This window comes from Panulirus ornatus, chromosome 37 (assembly GCF_036320965.1).
Source record: "Panulirus ornatus isolate Po-2019 chromosome 37, ASM3632096v1, whole genome shotgun sequence".
Lineage (NCBI taxonomy): Eukaryota > Metazoa > Arthropoda > Malacostraca > Decapoda > Palinuridae > Panulirus > Panulirus ornatus.
In genome coordinates this window covers 31450904-31473235 of record NC_092260.1, presented here as the reverse complement: position 1 = coordinate 31473235, position 22332 = coordinate 31450904, and the positions used below count along the sequence as shown (strand labels likewise).

Below are 22332 nucleotides of genomic sequence, written 5' to 3'. Positions count from 1 at the left end.
CTTATATCTAGATGTCAGTGTACACTAGGCCTACAACCCAGAAAGCAGTGTTTACTAAACCTACAACCCAGGTGTCAGTGTCTACTAGACCTATAACCCAGGTGTCAGTGTCTACTAGACCTATAACCCAGGTGTCAGTGTCTACTAGACCTATAACCCAGGTGTCAGTGTCTACTAGACCTATAACCCAGGTGTCAGTGTCTACTAGACCTCTAACCCAGGTGTCAGTGTCTACTAGACCTATAACCCAGGTGTCAGTGTCTACTAGACCTATAACCCAGGTGTCAGTGTCTACTAGACCTATAACCCAGGTGTCAGTGTCTACTAGACCTATAACCCAGGTGTCAGTGTCTACTAGACCTATAACCCAGGTGTCAGTGTCTACTAGACCTCTAACCCAGGTGTCAGTGTCTACTAGACCTATAACCCAGGTGTCAGTGTCTACTAGACCTATAACCCAGGTGTCAGTGTCTACTAGACCTATAACCAGGTGTCAGTGTCTACTAGACCTCTAACCCAGGTGTCAGTGTCTACTAGACCTATAACCAGGTGTCAGTGTCTACTAGACCTATAACCCAGGTGTCAGTGTCTACTAGACCTATAACCCAGGTGTCAGTGTCTACTAGACCTATAACCCAGGTGTCAGTGTCTACTAGACCTATAACCCAGGTGTCAGTGTCTACTAGACCTATAACCCAGGTGTCAGTGTCTACTAGACCTCTAACCCAGGTGTCAGTGTCTACTAGACCTATAACCCAGGTGTCAGTGTCTACTAGACCTATAACCCAGGTGTCAGTGTCTACTAGACCTATAACCCAGGTGTCAGTGTCTACTAGACCTCTAACCCAGGTGTCAGTGTCTACTAGACCTCTAACCCAGGTGTCAGTGTCTACTAGACCTATAACCCAGGTGTCAGTGTCTACTAGACCTATAACCCAGGTGTCAGTGTCTACTAGACCTATAACCCAGGTGTCAGTGTCTACTAGACCTCTAACCCAGGTGTCAGTGTCTACTAGACCTATAACCCAGGTGTCAGTGTCTACTAGACCTATAACCCAGGTGTCAGTGTCTACTAGACCTATAACCCAGGTGTCAGTGTCTACTAGACCTATAACCCAGGTGTCAGTGTCTACTAGACCTATAACCCAGGTGTCAGTGTCTACTAGACCTCTAACCCAGGTGTCAGTGTCTACTAGACCTCTAACCCAGGTGTCAGTGTCTACTAGACCTATAACCCAGGTGTCAGTGTCTACTAGACCTATAACCCAGGTGTCAGTGTCTACTAGACCTATAACCCAGGTGTCAGTGTCTACTAGACCTATAACCCAGGTGTCAGTGTCTACTAGACCTATAACCCAGGTGTCAGTGTCTACTAGACCTATAACCCAGGTGTCAGTGTCTACTAGACCTATAACCCAGGTGTCAGTGTCTACTAGACCTATAACCCAGGTGTCAGTGTCTACTAGACCTCTAACCCAGGTGTCAGTGTCTACTAGACCTATAACCAGGTGTCAGTGTCTACTAGACCTATAACCCAGGTGTCAGTGTCTACTAGACCTATAACCCAGGTGTCAGTGTCTACTAGACCTATAACCCAGGTGTCAGTGTCTACTAGACCTATAACCCAGGTGTCAGTGTCTACTAGACCTCTAACCCAGGTGTCAGTGTCTACTAGACCTCTAACCCAGGTGTCAGTGTCTACTAGACCTCTAACCCAGGTGTCAGTGTCTACTAGACCTCTAACCCAGGTGTCAGTGTCTACTAGACCTCTAACCCAGGTGTCAGTGTCTACTAGACCTATAACCAGGTGTCAGTGTCTACTAGACCTCTAACCCAGGTGTCAGTGTCTACTAGACCTATAACCCAGGTGTCAGTGTCTACTAGACCTATAACCCAGGTGTCAGTGTCTACTAGACCTCTAACCCAGGTGTCAGTGTCTACTAGACCTATAACCCAGGTGTCAGTGTCTACTAGACCTATAACCAGGTGTCAGTGTCTACTAGACCTATAACCAGGTGTCAGTGTCTACTAGACCTATAACCCAGGTGTCAGTGTCTACTAGACCTATAACCCAGGTGTCAGTGTCTACTAGACCTCTAACCCAGGTGTCAGTGTCTACTAGACCTATAACCCAGGTGTCAGTGTCTACTAGACCTATAACCCAGGTGTCAGTGTCTACTAGACCTATAACCCAGGTGTCAGTGTCTACTAGACCTATAACCCAGGTGTCAGTGTCTACTAGACCTATAACCCAGGTGTCAGTGTCTACTAGACCTATAACCCAGGTGTCAGTGTCTACTAGACCTATAACCAGGTGTCAGTGTCTACTAGACCTATAACCCAGGTGTCAGTGTCTACTAGACCTATAACCAGGTGTCAGTGTCTACTAGACCTATAACCCAGGTGTCAGTGTCTACTAGACCTATAACCCAGGTGTCAGTGTCTACTAGACCTATAACCCAGGTGTCAGTGTCTACTAGACCTATAACCCAGGTGTCAGTGTCTACTAGACCTATAACCCAGGTGTCAGTGTCTACTAGACCTATAACCCAGGTGTCAGTGTCTACTAGACCTATAACCCAGGTGTCAGTGTCTACTAGACCTATAACCCAGGTGTCAGTGTCTACTAGACCTATAACCCAGGTGTCAGTGTCTACTAGACCTATAACCAGGTGTCAGTGTCTACTAGACCTATAACCCAGGTGTCAGTGTCTACTAGACCTATAACCAGGTGTCAGTGTCTACTAGACCTATAACCAGGTGTCAGTGTCTACTAGACCTATAACCCAGGTGTCAGTGTCTACTAGACCTATAACCCAGGTGTCAGTGTCTACTAGACCTCTAACCCAGGTGTCAGTGTCTACTAGACCTCTAACCCAGGTGTCAGTGTCTACTAGACCTCTAACCCAGGTGTCAGTGTCTACTAGACCTCTAACCCAGGTGTCAGTGTCTACTAGACCTCTAACCCAGGTGTCAGTGTCTACTAGACCTATAACCCAGGTGTCAGTGTCTACTAGACCTCTAACCCAGGTGTCAGTGTCTACTAGACCTATAACCCAGGTGTCAGTGTCTACTAGACCTATAACCAGGTGTCAGTGTCTACTAGACCTATAACCCAGGTGTCAGTGTCTACTAGACCTATAACCAGGTGTCAGTGTCTACTAGACCTATAACCCAGGTGTCAGTGTCTACTAGACCTATAACCCAGGTGTCAGTGTCTACTAGACCTATAACCCAGGTGTCAGTGTCTACTAGACCTATAACCCAGGTGTCAGTGTCTACTAGACCTATAACCCAGGTGTCAGTGTCTACTAGACCTCTAACCCAGGTGTCAGTGTCTACTAGACCTATAACCCAGGTGTCAGTGTCTACTAGACCTATAACCCAGGTGTCAGTGTCTACTAGACCTATAACCCAGGTGTCAGTGTCTACTAGACCTATAACCCAGGTGTCAGTGTCTACTAGACCTATAACCCAGGTGTCAGTGTCTACTAGACCTATAACCCAGGTGTCAGTGTCTACTAGACCTATAACCCAGGTGTCAGTGTCTACTAGACCTATAACCCAGGTGTCAGTGTCTACTAGACCTATAACCCAGGTGTCAGTGTCTACTAGACCTATAACCCAGGTGTCAGTGTCTACTAGACCTCTAACCCAGGTGTCAGTGTCTACTAGACCTATAACCCAGGTGTCAGTGTCTACTAGACCTATAACCCAGGTGTCAGTGTCTACTAGACCTATAACCCAGGTGTCAGTGTCTACTAGACCTATAACCCAGGTGTCAGTGTCTACTAGACCTCTAACCCAGGTGTCAGTGTCTACTAGACCTATAACCAGGTGTCAGTGTCTACTAGACCTATAACCCAGGTGTCAGTGTCTACTAGACCTATAACCCAGGTGTCAGTGTCTACTAGACCTATAACCCAGGTGTCAGTGTCTACTAGACCTATAACCCAGGTGTCAGTGTCTACTAGACCTATAACCCAGGTGTCAGTGTCTACTAGACCTATAACCCAGGTGTCAGTGTCTACTAGACCTCTAACCCAGGTGTCAGTGTCTACTAGACCTCTAACCCAGGTGTCAGTGTCTACTAGACCTATAACCCAGGTGTCAGTGTCTACTAGACCTATAACCAGGTGTCAGTGTCTACTAGACCTATAACCAGGTGTCAGTGTCTACTAGACCTCTAACCCAGGTGTCAGTGTCTACTAGACCTATAACCCAGGTGTCAGTGTCTACTAGACCTATAACCCAGGTGTCAGTGTCTACTAGACCTATAACCCAGGTGTCAGTGTCTACTAGACCTATAACCCAGGTGTCAGTGTCTACTAGACCTCTAACCCAGGTGTCAGTGTCTACTAGACCTCTAACCCAGGTGTCAGTGTCTACTAGACCTATAACCCAGGTGTCAGTGTCTACTAGACCTATAACCCAGGTGTCAGTGTCTACTAGACCTCTAACCCAGGTGTCAGTGTCTACTAGACCTATAACCCAGGTGTCAGTGTCTACTAGACCTATAACCCAGGTGTCAGTGTCTACTAGACCTCTAACCCAGGTGTCAGTGTCTACTAGACCTATAACCCAGGTGTCAGTGTCTACTAGACCTATAACCAGGTGTCAGTGTCTACTAGACCTATAACCAGGTGTCAGTGTCTACTAGACCTATAACCCAGGTGTCAGTGTCTACTAGACCTATAACCCAGGTGTCAGTGTCTACTAGACCTATAACCCAGGTGTCAGTGTCTACTAGACCTATAACCAGGTGTCAGTGTCTACTAGACCTATAACCAGGTGTCAGTGTCTACTAGACCTATAACCCAGGTGTCAGTGTCTACTAGACCTATAACCAGGTGTCAGTGTCTACTAGACCTATAACCCAGGTGTCAGTGTCTACTAGACCTCTAACCCAGGTGTCAGTGTCTACTAGACCTCTAACCCAGGTGTCAGTGTCTACTAGACCTATAACCCAGGTGTCAGTGTCTACTAGACCTCTAACCCAGGTGTCAGTGTCTACTAGACCTATAACCCAGGTGTCAGTGTCTACTAGACCTATAACCCAGGTGTCAGTGTCTACTAGACCTATAACCCAGGTGTCAGTGTCTACTAGACCTATAACCCAGGTGTCAGTGTCTACTAGACCTATAACCCAGGTGTCAGTGTCTACTAGACCTCTAACCCAGGTGTCAGTGTCTACTAGACCTATAACCCAGGTGTCAGTGTCTACTAGACCTATAACCCAGGTGTCAGTGTCTACTAGACCTATAACCAGGTGTCAGTGTCTACTAGACCTATAACCCAGGTGTCAGTGTCTACTAGACCTATAACCCAGGTGTCAGTGTCTACTAGACCTATAACCCAGGTGTCAGTGTCTACTAGACCTATAACCCAGGTGTCAGTGTCTACTAGACCTATAACCAGGTGTCAGTGTCTACTAGACCTATAACCAGGTGTCAGTGTCTACTAGACCTATAACCCAGGTGTCAGTGTCTACTAGACCTATAACCAGGTGTCAGTGTCTACTAGACCTCTAACCCAGGTGTCAGTGTCTACTAGACCTATAACCCAGGTGTCAGTGTCTACTAGACCTATAACCCAGGTGTCAGTGTCTACTAGACCTATAACCCAGGTGTCAGTGTCTACTAGACCTATAACCCAGGTGTCAGTGTCTACTAGACCTATAACCCAGGTGTCAGTGTCTACTAGACCTATAACCCAGGTGTCAGTGTCTACTAGACCTATAACCAGGTGTCAGTGTCTACTAGACCTATAACCCAGGTGTCAGTGTCTACTAGACCTATAACCCAGGTGTCAGTGTCTACTAGACCTATAACCCAGGTGTCAGTGTCTACTAGACCTCTAACCCAGGTGTCAGTGTCTACTAGACCTATAACCCAGGTGTCAGTGTCTACTAGACCTATAACCAGGTGTCAGTGTCTACTAGACCTATAACCCAGGTGTCAGTGTCTACTAGACCTATAACCCAGGTGTCAGTGTCTACTAGACCTATAACCCAGGTGTCAGTGTCTACTAGACCTATAACCCAGGTGTCAGTGTCTACTAGACCTATAACCAGGTGTCAGTGTCTACTAGACCTATAACCCAGGTGTCAGTGTCTACTAGACCTATAACCCAGGTGTCAGTGTCTACTAGACCTATAACCCAGGTGTCAGTGTCTACTAGACCTATAACCCAGGTGTCAGTGTCTACTAGACCTATAACCCAGGTGTCAGTGTCTACTAGACCTATAACCCAGGTGTCAGTGTCTACTAGACCTCTAACCCAGGTGTCAGTGTCTACTAGACCTATAACCCAGGTGTCAGTGTCTACTAGACCTATAACCAGGTGTCAGTGTCTACTAGACCTATAACCAGGTGTCAGTGTCTACTAGACCTATAACCCAGGTGTCAGTGTCTACTAGACCTATAACCCAGGTGTCAGTGTCTACTAGACCTATAACCCAGGTGTCAGTGTCTACTAGACCTCTAACCCAGGTGTCAGTGTCTACTAGACCTATAACCCAGGTGTCAGTGTCTACTAGACCTATAACCCAGGTGTCAGTGTCTACTAGACCTATAACCCAGGTGTCAGTGTCTACTAGACCTATAACCCAGGTGTCAGTGTCTACTAGACCTATAACCCAGGTGTCAGTGTCTACTAGACCTATAACCCAGGTGTCAGTGTCTACTAGACCTATAACCCAGGTGTCAGTGTCTACTAGACCTATAACCCAGGTGTCAGTGTCTACTAGACCTATAACCCAGGTGTCAGTGTCTACTAGACCTATAACCCAGGTGTCAGTGTCTACTAGACCTATAACCCAGGTGTCAGTGTCTACTAGACCTATAACCCAGGTGTCAGTGTCTACTAGACCTATAACCCAGGTGTCAGTGTCTACTAGACCTATAACCCAGGTGTCAGTGTCTACTAGACCTATAACCAGGTGTCAGTGTCTACTAGACCTATAACCCAGGTGTCAGTGTCTACTAGACCTATAACCCAGGTGTCAGTGTCTACTAGACCTATAACCCAGGTGTCAGTGTCTACTAGACCTATAACCCAGGTGTCAGTGTCTACTAGACCTATAACCCAGGTGTCAGTGTCTACTAGACCTATAACCCAGGTGTCAGTGTCTACTAGACCTATAACCCAGGTGTCAGTGTCTACTAGACCTATAACCCAGGTGTCAGTGTCTACTAGACCTATAACCCAGGTGTCAGTGTCTACTAGACCTATAACCCAGGTGTCAGTGTCTACTAGACCTATAACCCAGGTGTCAGTGTCTACTAGACCTATAACCCAGGTGTCAGTGTCTACTAGACCTATAACCCAGGTGTCAGTGTCTACTAGACCTATAACCCAGGTGTCAGTGTCTACTAGACCTATAACCCAGGTGTCAGTGTCTACTAGACCTCTAACCCAGGTGTCAGTGTCTACTAGACCTATAACCCAGGTGTCAGTGTCTACTAGACCTATAACCCAGGTGTCAGTGTCTACTAGACCTCTAACCCAGGTGTCAGTGTCTACTAGACCTATAACCCAGGTGTCAGTGTCTACTAGACCTATAACCCAGGTGTCAGTGTCTACTAGACCTATAACCCAGGTGTCAGTGTCTACTAGACCTATAACCCAGGTGTCAGTGTCTACTAGACCTATAACCCAGGTGTCAGTGTCTACTAGACCTATAACCCAGGTGTCAGTGTCTACTAGACCTATAACCCAGGTGTCAGTGTCTACTAGACCTCTAACCCAGGTGTCAGTGTCTACTAGACCTCTAACCCAGGTGTCAGTGTCTACTAGACCTATAACCCAGGTGTCAGTGTCTACTAGACCTATAACCCAGGTGTCAGTGTCTACTAGACCTATAACCCAGGTGTCAGTGTCTACTAGACCTATAACCCAGGTGTCAGTGTCTACTAGACCTATAACCCAGGTGTCAGTGTCTACTAGACCTCTAACCCAGGTGTCAGTGTCTACTAGACCTATAACCCAGGTGTCAGTGTCTACTAGACCTATAACCCAGGTGTCAGTGTCTACTAGACCTATAACCCAGGTGTCAGTGTCTACTAGACCTATAACCCAGGTGTCAGTGTCTACTAGACCTATAACCCAGGTGTCAGTGTCTACTAGACCTATAACCCAGGTGTCAGTGTCTACTAGACCTATAACCCAGGTGTCAGTGTCTACTAGACCTATAACCAGGTGTCAGTGTCTACTAGACCTATAACCCAGGTGTCAGTGTCTACTAGACCTATAACCCAGGTGTCAGTGTCTACTAGACCTATAACCCAGGTGTCAGTGTCTACTAGACCTATAACCCAGGTGTCAGTGTCTACTAGACCTATAACCCAGGTGTCAGTGTCTACTAGACCTATAACCCAGGTGTCAGTGTCTACTAGACCTATAACCCAGGTGTCAGTGTCTACTAGACCTATAACCCAGGTGTCAGTGTCTACTAGACCTATAACCCAGGTGTCAGTGTCTACTAGACCTATAACCCAGGTGTCAGTGTCTACTAGACCTCTAACCCAGGTGTCAGTGTCTACTAGACCTATAACCCAGGTGTCAGTGTCTACTAGACCTATAACCCAGGTGTCAGTGTCTACTAGACCTATAACCCAGGTGTCAGTGTCTACTAGACCTATAACCCAGGTGTCAGTGTCTACTAGACCTATAACCCAGGTGTCAGTGTCTACTAGACCTATAACCCAGGTGTCAGTGTCTACTAGACCTATAACCCAGGTGTCAGTGTCTACTAGACCTATAACCAGGTGTCAGTGTCTACTAGACCTATAACCCAGGTGTCAGTGTCTACTAGACCTCTAACCCAGGTGTCAGTGTCTACTAGACCTATAACCCAGGTGTCAGTGTCTACTAGACCTATAACCCAGGTGTCAGTGTCTACTAGACCTATAACCCAGGTGTCAGTGTCTACTAGACCTATAACCCAGGTGTCAGTGTCTACTAGACCTATAACCCAGGTGTCAGTGTCTACTAGACCTATAACCCAGGTGTCAGTGTCTACTAGACCTATAACCCAGGTGTCAGTGTCTACTAGACCTATAACCCAGGTGTCAGTGTCTACTAGACCTCTAACCCAGGTGTCAGTGTCTACTAGACCTATAACCCAGGTGTCAGTGTCTACTAGACCTATAACCCAGGTGTCAGTGTCTACTAGACCTATAACCCAGGTGTCAGTGTCTACTAGACCTCTAACCCAGGTGTCAGTGTCTACTAGACCTATAACCAGGTGTCAGTGTCTACTAGACCTATAACCCAGGTGTCAGTGTCTACTAGACCTATAACCCAGGTGTCAGTGTCTACTAGACCTATAACCCAGGTGTCAGTGTCTACTAGACCTATAACCCAGGTGTCAGTGTCTACTAGACCTATAACCCAGGTGTCAGTGTCTACTAGACCTATAACCCAGGTGTCAGTGTCTACTAGACCTATAACCAGGTGTCAGTGTCTACTAGACCTATAACCCAGGTGTCAGTGTCTACTAGACCTATAACCAGGTGTCAGTGTCTACTAGACCTCTAACCCAGGTGTCAGTGTCTACTAGACCTATAACCCAGGTGTCAGTGTCTACTAGACCTATAACCCAGGTGTCAGTGTCTACTAGACCTATAACCCAGGTGTCAGTGTCTACTAGACCTATAACCCAGGTGTCAGTGTCTACTAGACCTATAACCCAGGTGTCAGTGTCTACTAGACCTATAACCCAGGTGTCAGTGTCTACTAGACCTATAACCCAGGTGTCAGTGTCTACTAGACCTATAACCCAGGTGTCAGTGTCTACTAGACCTATAACCCAGGTGTCAGTGTCTACTAGACCAATAACCCAAATATCAGTGTATACTGGAGTGGAGTGCGTCCGTGGTGGACCTATAACCCAGATGTCAGTGTATAACGGAGGGAAGTGCGTCTGTGGTGGAACGAGAAGTGTGTCTGTGGTGGGACGAGAAGTGTGTCTGTGGTAGGACGAGAAGTGTGTCTTTGGTGGGACGAGAAGTGTGTCTGTGGTAGGACGAGAAGTGTGTCTGTGGTGGGACGAGAAGTGCGTCTGTGGTGGGACCAGAAGTGTGTCTGTGATGGACCTATAACACAAGTTACAGTGTATAACGGAGGGGAGTGCGTCTGTAATGGAACTATAACCCAAGCGTCAGTGTATAACAGAGGGAAGTGCGTCTGCGGTGGACCTATATCCCAAGTGCCAGCGTAAACCGGAAGGACGTGCATCCGCGGTGGACCTATAACCCAAGTGTCGGCGTATACTAGACCTACAACCCAGGTGTCCGTGTATATTAGACCTATAAACCAGGTGTGAGTATATACTAGACCTATAACCCAGATGTCAGTGTATAACACACTTATATCTCAGATGTCAGTGTACACTAGGCCTACAACCCAGAAAGCAGTGTTTACTAAACCTACAACCCAGGTGTCAGTGTCTACTAGACCTATAACCCAGGTGTCAGTGTCTACTAGACCTATAACCCAGGTGTCAGTGTCTACTAGACCTATAACCCAGGTGTCAGTGTCTACTAGACCTCTAACCCAGGTGTCAGTGTCTACTAGACCCATAACCCAGGTTTTCGATAAAGTGTGTTTTACACGACCATACGTGCAGGCCGTACTACCTCCTACCACGTCTCTCATGAACACAAGTGCACAGTGTGCGACCAGCAGAAGTTAACACTCTGGTACGCCAACTTTGGGATGTAGCTAGGTGTCTGGCCGAACTTTGGACGAGTATGTCAACAACCCCTAACGATTTACCCATCCAATTCATCAGAGAGTTCGACAATGAACTGAGTTTTCCTCTCACAGAAGTATAACAGATTCTTAAGAGATGGCTATATCCCGACCACCTGGCGCGATGCAGAGTTCCCTAAATTGGTTATCTCAGACCGACGAGCCTGATCTCAACCATTTATAAGTCTTGAGAGCTTTGTCGTCCCAGAAACAATGTCTGACTTCAAGCCTGATACCGACTTTAAACAAAATGGGAAAATAAAGAAGTCCTCCACGTACCACTATCTTGTGCATTGATTTAACAAACCAGGGAGTTTTTTCATTCATTATGTATGATTTTAGCAAAGGCTTCAAGCTAATTGATCACAACATCGTTGTAAGTCACCTCTTAGAAATGGGATTAAGGGCTTTCCTAGCCTGATGGTTAAATGGATATCCTCATAAACGCTCCCAAAGAATACGTCCCCTCTCTGGACGCACAAACAGTATAAGCTATTCCTCCAGAAGAGTCCCTTAAGGAACTCTCTTGGGTTCTGTCTCCTTCTTGGCAATGATCGATGGAACTGCATAACACAGTAAAACGCCTGAAGTGCGTCGATGACCTCACCATCTATGAAACATACTCAGGTGAGCACCTTTCTGAGGAGAGTACCTTGCAGGAAACGACCCAGGAGTTGTATATATGGGCGTTAGCAAGCAACATGACACTAAACATTGGCAAATGTTAAGTAATGCACGTGACAAAAACAACAAAACTACTAGTGTTACCCGGCGTAAGCATGAGGGACACCAGCATTCCGGTGGTAAACAACTGTAAAGTGTTAGGAGTCACCTTAAAATCTGTCCTGACATGAGATGAACACACAAGCAACATCACATTACGAGCAACCCGACTTCCCTACACGTGCTGAAGAAGTACAATGCCCCATCCGATCATCTTGTCACAACGTCCATAATTTACACACAACCTACCCTTGAGTATTGCTGCCCAATGTCTCATTATGGGCTTTCTGCTTAAGTCTGAGGGCGATCCAGAGGATGCAGAGGAGAGCTATGAAAATCTTCTGCCGGTATGAAAATAGTTATCAAGAAGCCCGAACAGAGTCCTCCTTAGATATACTGTTACAAAGGACGGAGGAGCTGGCCTTGAAGTTTGCGAAGGAACTTCTTAATGACGTTGGGAAAAGAGGCCTCCTACTTCCTCGACGCAGTGAGGTGAACGTAAGAACAGTACTCGGTAGTGACCGTCTCCAACCGTTCATTTTGTGGAGCACGTCTGAAAAGGTCGTATATAACATATGTGACAACATCCATTAACTCCAGTAATGTGTAACGCTGTGACAGAGGAAAATCTATTGGACCTTTCTCCTTATATTACAGTATAAATCATTTTGATTTATCTCTTTTTATAGCAAACCATGTTGTTCTTTGTCATGGCCAATGACCATTTTGATTATTCTTTTATTGATTATTGTCAACTTTTAAACATGTGTCCTATGGATCTTGCATCCTCAAACATGTAATTCTATCGAAATAAACCGAAAAATCTGTCTGTTTGTCAGCGACCAGTGTTGGACTAGCCATGGTCAGAGGTACAGGGATTTGCTCAATACACTACCGTGTAAACAGCGACCAGTGTTAGACGAACCATGGCCCAGCGTACAGGGACCTGGCTCACTACACTGCTGCGTGACCAGTGACTAATGTCAGACTACCCACGGTCCAGCGGTGCAGGGGCTGCTGGCTCACTATACTACTGTGTGACCAGCGACCAGTGTTGGACTAGCCATGGTCCAGCGTCGCGACTCCTTCTCTAGCAGCACTAGTGTAATTACACCAGTTAATGAGGAGTGAGGGAGTGCGGAGGAGCCTGCACTACCGCAGGAGAGAGGCACGAAAGAGTCCGCTTGTGGCAGAAAACATGGTTGGCTGGTGTACGGATGGTACTACTTTATTCAGGTGATACTGTGCGTGCTGACTCTTCACCAGGAATACTACAGTGGCCAGGTGAAGGGTAGGTGCGTGCTTGTCCGTCCGGTGACACAGTCGATGGTCACCTTGAACATACCTGCCCAACACAAAGATGCTATCTTTTGTATAGTTTTATGCATGACTCTGGCCCATCAGGTGTAGTGATGTTATTTTAGATCTCACCGAACTGAGTTCACAACTCTTCATTACGTATCCCAGACGTCCATCCTGTACGCCCAGTGCGCTTCATAATAGTTCGATTCGCACGGAAAAAGTTTAGATGTCAGGTGAGCAAGGTCTCCAGTTCATCTTTGTAAAATATCTTTATAAACTTAAATATCCATATATTTATAAAATAGTGATATAGAAGGCATAGTGTATGAAAGGCTGGCTAAGATGGTATAATGTGGAACAGCAGGGAGGTGCAAGGGGGAGAGGTAGATCACATGGAAGTAGAAAGAATTTTGATTAAGGTTTGGGATATTTCTCATGAAACTGGGGATAGAATACCATGGAAGCATAATGTCAATGAAAATGGTATGAATGGGCACCTTGGTATCAAATGACGAATCAAGTTAAGTGTCTCAAGTGAAAAGGTTAGAAGAGTTGTTTATATAAGGAAGCTCATGGTGGGATGAGGGGAGGTGATTATGCTATTCATCGTCTGGGAATGGTGCAATAACGACGGACAGACCGATGATTATCAACTGGGAATGGTGCAATAATAACAGATAGACCGATAATCAACTGTGAAGGTGTGATAATGATAGACTAATAATAATCATCGACTGAGAATGGTGCGATAATGACAGATAAGCCTGTTAATCAACTGCGAATGAAGCGACAATGACAGACAGACTGATAATTATCAACAGAGAACGGTGCAACATCGAGAGATAGACTGATAATTTAACATGGAATGATGCAATGACAGATGGACTGATATCAACTGCACATGGTGTAATAATGATAGATAAACTGATGGCTTCATTTCCATTCTATGCAGTGGACCAAGTACACAGAAGTTCTAAAATCAGAAACATATTGAACATATGTCCAGTGTGTTACAAGTGAAACTTGAACTTCCACACTTACGATTAAAAGCACTTCTTATTTTTTCTTTCTATACACTACGTTGACTGGTCAAGGGAGACTAACGTCTCCATTTATAGCACCCCTATGTATCAAACCTTTCCATTTCCCTTGATTCATATCTATTCTTCTCGCATCTTCATCTGATTCTCTTACTGCACCTGTTAATCAATACTGCGGCTTCCTTCTCCTTGTAACTTCAGCTAGCCTATCATCTGCAATACATTCTACATGATCACTACAGCATCCTAAAAGACTTTCATTCTTGCGCATTTCTAATGCCCTACGAAATATCATACCGACATCTTCATTCTTTATCTGTCTTACTCATTACAACGACACTACGCAAGTCTCCTATATCTACTGTTCTTATCTGTTAATTCTTTGTAATGTTGACATCTTTGATATCTGCCATTTTGTAATGTTGACATCTTTGCTATCTGCCATGTATTCGTAAAGCAAGATGGAGGCGCTTGTTAGGGTGGCTCCTGAAGCTGTGGCTACAGATGGCCTGCTCAAACTGTCCCTTGCACCACAAACGGTCATTACTCTTAAAACTGTCTCCTGCACCACATCTTGCCATCATTCCTTCTCAAAGTATCTCCTGCATCATACCTGGCTACAATGTCCCTCCTATACAACACTCTTGGCCGCACTATCCTTCCCACACAATACACATGGCCATATTCTCCCTCCAACACAATACTCCAGGCCACAATGTCCAATGTCACTCCAACGACCTGACCACATTATCCCTCTCACACAACACCCCTGGCTACATGATCCCTCCTACATGACATTCCTGAGAAAATATGAACACTTGTTACTCCTTTAAGACACCTACTACTAAGACCAAGACGTATATGAGCATATACGACACGACTCAGGAATTGCAAAATGAGCCAATGACTAAATCAATTGTTAGTGTTATTTTTCTATTCTATGCACAAGCTAGATAAGAGAAGTAGCTAGATATATTCATGTATATTCGTTTTTGAAACTTGCACTTTGCTTAAGGACTGAAAGCACTTTATATTTTGAACAAATGGCTCGGAAGGAAACCCTAACTGAAATTAACATTTGGCGTCCTAATTCTCAGGAAAGGTAAGAAAGCTCGTTGAAGTGTTTCTTTTGAAGACAAACTCTAAATGGACTTTGCATCTTTAGTTGATCGATTTTGAAAGGGAAAGCCGAAATACGCTTTGTATTGTGGATTATGGATCGCACTGAACTTTGAATAAGACTATTTGAAAAGAAAAGCTGAAGTGCAATCCGCGTGCCCAAGCTCTGCAGAAAACTGAACTGTATTCCAGCACATACCACACTTCCCCAACAGCGCTTAACTGTCCATTTCCTTTAAAACACAAATGGCAACTTTGCCCTTACCACACCACACCAACTTTCTCACAAAGTCCCTTTCATACAACCACTTCATATGTTGTTATATAGACTTCGCACACCACAACTGGCCAAAGTCACGTTCAAGCACTACTCCACTTTGCTACACTTGTAAATTCTAGCCAATGCACTCGAACATAGTGCTACCCGTCCCACGTAGCCAAAATGAAATCAAAACTACAGTAAACAGTAAAGAGGTCATAATAGTAGAAGACTTCAACGGTCCAAACATAAACTGGAACACATTAACAGGTGACCGAGAGGGAACAAGACTAACGGAAGTGACTGAAGACGCTTTTCTGGAACAGTTAATCAAAAAACCAACGAAAGTTAAAAAATATTCTTGATCTAGTCTTCACCAGTGACACATTCTTAATCAACTGCGAAGCAGGCGAGAGTTTGTCAAACAGCGATCAGTTTGATTAGATTTGGGATAAATTCAAATCATGAAATGAATGACTACAAACTTTCGATATATTCCATAAAAATATTCAACAAATCTCTATCGGATGGCCAGGTGCCAACTGACTGGAGACTAGCAAATGTTACTCTTATATATAAAAAGGAGGCAAAAAGTGCGCCTTGAACTACCGCCCAATTAGCCCTTTACGTCAGCGTTAGGTAAAATGACGGAAAAATAATATGAGATAAAACTGTCACGTTTCTAGATCACAAAATTACAAGGTTTCCGCAATAAAAGATCCTTCCTGACACATTTTCTGAAATTCTTTAATGTTACTTATTATAACTGGGACGAAAAAGTACCGTCTGATGTAGTATATTTAGATTTCCAAAAGGCTTTCGATAAAGCACCTCATAAGAGACTTTTAAATAAACTCAAAGCACAAGGAATCGAAGAACTCTGTACATGGATCAAAGACTGACTTATCGGAAGAAAGCAGCGTGAAGTACTAAACTGCGAAGCCTCAGATTGACTAGACGTAACGAGTGGTGTGCCACAAGGGTTAGTCCTTGGCCCAATTCTTTTCATAATATGCATTAATGACTTAGACCTCGGTCTCATATCTAAGATCTCCAAATCTGCAGACAATACTAAGCTAGGAGGTAGAGTTGTAGTTAGACAGGTGGCAAATGAAGCGTAGCAAATGAAGCGTAATGTAGACAAGTGTAAAGTTATGCATTTTGGAGACAAGAATTTACGTTACAACTACAAATTATTCGGAAACTCAGTAACTAAAATAAAGGAAAAGGACCTTGGAGATGTCACTAGCAACAATCTTAAGTACACTAAATTGGATCTCTTCTCCCTTAACAAACGTAGACTTCGCGGCGACTTAATCCAAGTGTTCAAAATTCTAAACATGTTCGATAACGAAAATCACGAACATCTTTTCGAAATAAAAGAAGATACAGTTACTAGGACAAATGAATAAAACACAAGCTAAAAGTAGTACATACGTGGGAAAAGCTTCTTTTCCCATAGGTGTGTTGTGCACTGGAATAAGTTACCGTCAGACGCAGTGAATGCTAAGACTTTAAATACCTTTAAAAGTTGTTTAAACAAATATCTTATAAATTCAGGTATACTCTGAGAAACGCAAGAAACAAACTGTATAAACGACAGCGGTATCGGGGACAGTAGAAGGCTAATGTGCAGCGGCGGGGAGTCGGTGATAGCTTGAAAAAACTGTTGAGCGGAATTACATTTTCTTGTCAAGTTAAACTTTTCTTTTTTATCAGACAACCCAGGCCTCCTGTTGTCTGTTGTCTTTCAGAATCTTTCATGTAAACACATCATGTCTGACGACGGTCCCTTTTACATACTGGAGATAAAGCCATGAATATCTTTTATAGCTCTTGATTGGAAATGGAGGACTTTTTACTTGGGGCGGGGGGAGATGGTACTATTGGATGGTTGTTGTGAGTGCAGTAAACAAGTGAGTTAGGAAAAGAAAAGACAAGAAGGGTGTTCCATGGAACATTTGTGTTTCCCAGAGCGTAGCATAATCACTCGGAGTGAAATAGGAATGGGTAAATATATTGCTTGGAGAACGCAATAAAATATCTGTACTAAGTTTCATGGCTCATAACATAACTGACATAATGACATACCTCATGCAGAATCCAAACTAAGTTCATGAGCTTTATGAAATACAGCTCTTTAGATGTCGGCAAACAACTATGTATCTGATTTAGCCCTTTCATGTTACTAGCAAGAATATGAACAGCTAAATTTACGCTCGACTCGACGAACGTACGCCGACGATGATGACGATGTGTCTGCCATGCTATGATGGTATCACATAAAAAGGGTGGATAACACATCTATAGGCTTAACCCAAGTGCTCCACTATAATCTAACTAACATCATCAAACTGTCAAACTACGTCTGCCACTTGCAGAAACTCTCCCTCCCATACCACATCACCAGGACCCACATACTAAGACAAGTGTGCAACACGTGTGAATTACGTAAAAGAGGGTCATATACTGTTCCACACCTGGCTAGGGTTACCTAAGCCATCTGCTGGTAAAGTTTGTGACGACGGTTAGCTGTTTGTTTACCTACTATGCTCAAGCTCCTTGGGTTCAGTCTTTATAATAAAAGTTTTGATATTGGTTATGTTTAAGAGCCAACTAATTCGCACAATTCCGTGAATTAAAAAATAGGTTTCTAATATGAAAGGTATTCCCTTAAAGTATTACATCATGAAAGACACTTGTTACAAACAGGGTAGGTTTGGAGCAACTGGCAACGCGGAAGGATTAACAACACTACTACTATAGCTATGTGTGATCACCGTAGTCAACATCGGCCAAGTAAAACCCATGCGCGTGTTGGTTTCGTCTGGCGTGACTCTATGCCTTTCGCTACTTCGCATGTTACAAGCTATTTCTTACTGCGGGTACCTGGCACGCGTGAAAATTATACCAGCAGGCTTGCTCCAGGCCAGGACTCGACGACAAATGCAATAAAAATTTGTAAACCTCACCTCGACAGTGTCCAGACTTAGATTACGCGACGTCAGCCAGACACGGACAGTTAATGCTCCCGGCTCATGCAGACAATGGTATCAAATCTTTAATGCCATAATTCTCTTCCCCTTTATACTATACCTTAATCTAACATGGTGAGTACTATCAAAAATATTGAAGGCGTGTCCTGAATTAAGTCGCATGGAAGAACACTTGAGTGTCTTAACACTGTGCAATCCTATGTCACGCCCACGGCTGTCACCCTTGATCTAGTAACACTTGCACATGATCACTCGATGTTCACTACACAACATATATAGGTGTCGTGATGGTGGAACAGCGGAAGATGGTCGTCTGCGGCAGGAGTGCGGGAGTAACTTGCAGCAGCGACTAGTGACAGCGGAGGAAGCCAGTAAGGGGTGACGCGGAGCGTGAGCGCCCGCTCGCACCTCCGCCCTCCACGTACAACCGACTGCTGCTCTAGGATTACCACCCCTCCCTATGATCCTGGCTCCTCCCCACGACTCAGGCCCCTCCCCTGAACCCCAGCCCGTGCCCAAGCTCCCGACTCGTCCACACGACCCTGGTTCATGTACACGACCCCTGCCCATGCCCACGACCCAGTCCCTTCCAATAACTCCAGCCCGCACCGACGACCCCAACCCAGCACCTCCCAAAAACATGGCCAGTGTTGATCCCAGCCCTCTCCTACAACATAGCTGGTCTTGACGACCCCAGCTCCTCCCCAAGATCCCTGCCTCTGACAGCGACCCCAGCTCCTCCCCACAACCCTGCTGGTGCCGACGACCCTAACTCCATCCCACAACCCTAGCCCGTGCCGATGACCCCAGCCCTTCCCCGTGACCCCCGCCCCTCCCTACGACCTCAACCCATGCCGAAAACCCTAGCCCACGCCCATGAACCCAGCAAATGTCGACTACCCCGACCCCAGCCAACGACCCTCGTCTTTAGTGGACATTATGAAAGATTATATGACATGACATGGCGATTTCGAATATCAATGAGACTCCATGGTCATATGGTCATTTTTGTGAAATTTTTCAAACAGAATTTAGTTACCTCACTAACGGTTTATAACGTAATTTCGGACATATTTATTCAGGAAAGGGTAGAGCTTCTGGAAAGTGTTATAACGCCAGAAGCTACCTTATGGTCTATAACATTCTGCTCCCAGCCTCCATCTCTAGAAATCTTAAACACTTGCTTCATACTGATAATTGTGCAGTAAGGGATCTGTTATAGCCCAATGTTCAGCCAGACACGTCCAAAATTACGCCTACAGCTCTGTTTGGCGTTGATCACTTTCCTGGAGAGTTCTGTTTTCATCTGATCAATGGTGGAATTTGCATTTAAGTGGATGATGACCCGATCCCCTTCCAAAGTCCCGTTAATTTTCTCGGTTTGAATTTTGATAAAAAAAAAATAAAATTGGAAAACATAATAATAACTGAGTAATCAATTGTATTAAAAATCTTGGTACCCTTATATTCCTTTCGAATTCAAACTGGGGAACACATGAAGAGGGAGAAAAGCTAAGAATACAGTCTGAAGGTGAAGAACTGGACGCGCCAGGCCCGATGACACCGTAGAGAAAACAGGAGTGTTAGGAGATGGTAATGTAAGAACATAAATACGGATGGACTAGTAGCTAATGAGAAAGAGCTGGAATTCAAGGATCGTATACGGGAAAGTGCACCAGATATTGCTGGAGTCGTGGAAACAAAGCTCACTAAAGAGACAGGATCTCGTTAAAATTGTGAAGTTGAGGAAAAGTTTGGTACATGTGATCACCGACAAATTACTTTCGTAGTCACTGTCAAAAATGTTTATAATGTTGGTTAACAAGACAGTTGCGAAAAATATCAAATCTTAGACAAAAATCTTAATGATAGCATTTCTCTTGACTAGCAAATCTGGGATGATATGATTAAAGAAAACGACATTAATGTAAATGGAACATACGCGCCAATGCGTAGTACACGGTCTTTTTTTTTTTTTTAACGAAACCAAGGTGGTAGAATGATGAAATAAAGAAGTGCCTGTTAAAGAAAGTAGTTGACAAAAAACCGATAGACCAATATCCAACGTAATAAAACATGTACATTTGTGTAAAGAGACTAAGAGCCTTATACAATAAACATCATCTTACCACTCTATATTTAAAGTCACATTAGTACTACGTGAACCCTCCACAACTACACCAGTACCTCCTTATTGGTCCACCAATACAGTCTTATCAGTATTATATTACCTGTCTACCAGTAAAGTCACACAAGTACCGTGTTACCCGTCCAATGGTACAGTCATACTAATACCAAGTTACCCGTCCACGAGCAAGTCATGCCGGTACAACGTTACCCGCATACAGTAGTCATACCAGTATTACGACACCCATCCACCAGCACAATCACACCAGTACCGCGTTATTCGTCTACCAACTGAGTCATACCAGTATCAGTTACTCGTACACCAGTAAAATCATATCAATACCATGTTACCTGTCCACCAGTACAGTTATACCAGTACCACGTTACCCGTCCACCATAATAATCATACCAGTATCACGTTACCATTCCAACGGTACAGTCATGCTAGCCCCATGTTACCCGTGCACCGGTACAGTCATAACTGTATCATGCTATCGTCCACTGGCGAAGTTATACCAGTACCACATTACCCGTCCACCGGTATAGTAATATGGTACCACGTTATCCGTCGACTAGTACAATCATACCAGTGCCACGTTACCCGTCCACCGGTGCAGTCATACTGGTAATGAGCCACCTTCACCAACACACACACATCCCTATAACAGCTCTATTTAGTTAATTACCCCTGCCTCCCACAGGGCCACTCCCGCTTCACAAAAAGCTGGCCACCGTTTCGTCATCATTCTACTTCAACAAACTAGAGGAAAGGGGCTTTGATACGACACTGCCTCCATTTCTTTCATCTCGATATATATGAAAAATCTAAGTAAAACAATAAGAAGTCCAAACCTATACTAAGGAATCGGTAAAGGAGCGAACAGTTGCAAATATAAGAGCGAAGAGCAGTATACGAGTGGGGGTAAGACAGCTGAGCTCAAGATACAGACTGATCACATAATGATGGGGCACCGTCTCCATCACCAGATTATCAAGAGAATAAACATTCACCCCTGAGGGAACATGTTCCCTCACACTTGTGGTACAGAGCTTCACCCCTAAGGGGTGAACCTCTATCATGTCTTCAGCACCTGGCAACCAACCTTGCATATAAATTGTAAGGTTCTGGAAAAAATCAATAATGACAAGCCGTGACTTATAGTCCAACCATGAGAGGCCGTGAGGCAAGACTCACTAGTCATGAACAGCTGTGGGCCACGTTCGCCAGTAACGATAGGCCGTGAGCCAGGTTCATCAGTCATGAGAGGCCAATGGCAAGGCACAACAAACATGAGCGGCCAAAGCCCAAGCTCACAGGTCATGATAAGCCGTGGGACAGACCCACCAGTCATGAGCTGCCATGAGCCAGGCTCACCAGCCATGAACGTCCGTGGGCCAGGCTCACCAGCCATGAATGTCCGTGGGCCAGGATCACCAGTCATGAGCGACCGTATGCCAGGCTTACCAGTCAAGAACGGCCGTGGGCTAGGCTCATCAAACATGAGTGGCAACGGGCCATGTTCACCTTTCATAATAGGTTGTGGGCAAGGTTCACCAACTATGACCGACAGTGGGCCAGACTTAACAGTCAAGAACAGTCGTGGGCCAGGCTCAACTGTCATGATAATCCGTGGGCCAAGCTCACCAGTCATCTGCGACCGTGGGCTAGGTTTAACAGGTATGAGAGGCCGTGAACCACGCTCACCGGTCATGATAGTCCGTGAGCTAGGCTCACCAGTCAAGATGGGCCGTGGGTCAGGCTCACCAGTCATGAGCGGCCATGGGCCAGGCGCACTAGTCATGAGCGCCCATGGGCCAGACTTCCTAGTCATGATAGGCCGTAAGCCAGGATCATTACTTATAAGCGGTGTGGACATGGCTCACAAGTCATGAGCGGCCATGGGCCAGGTTTACCAGTCATGATAGGCCGTGGTCAAGCTTACTAGTCATGAGCAGCCGAGGAAAAGATTAACCAGTCACGAGCAGGGGGTCATCAAGCTCCACATACTGT

At 45.1% G+C, this 22332-nt stretch overlaps 1 protein-coding gene across 11 annotated transcripts in view; it reads right to left on the bottom strand.

Moving 5' to 3' along the window:
• c12.2 (von Willebrand factor A domain-containing protein c12.2) overlaps positions 1-22332 on the bottom strand; it is a 336226-nt gene that overhangs the window by 140424 nt on the left and 173470 nt on the right. Inside the window, exon 1 of one of the 11 annotated variants that reach the window (XM_071684255.1) lies at positions 18295-18316. The exons of the other annotated variants lie outside the window; for them this stretch is intronic. The gene's annotated coding sequence lies outside the window, so the exon portion shown is untranslated. Of the gene's footprint in view, positions 1-18294; positions 18317-22332 lie in introns of those variants that run through there. 11 annotated transcript variants of the gene reach the window in all.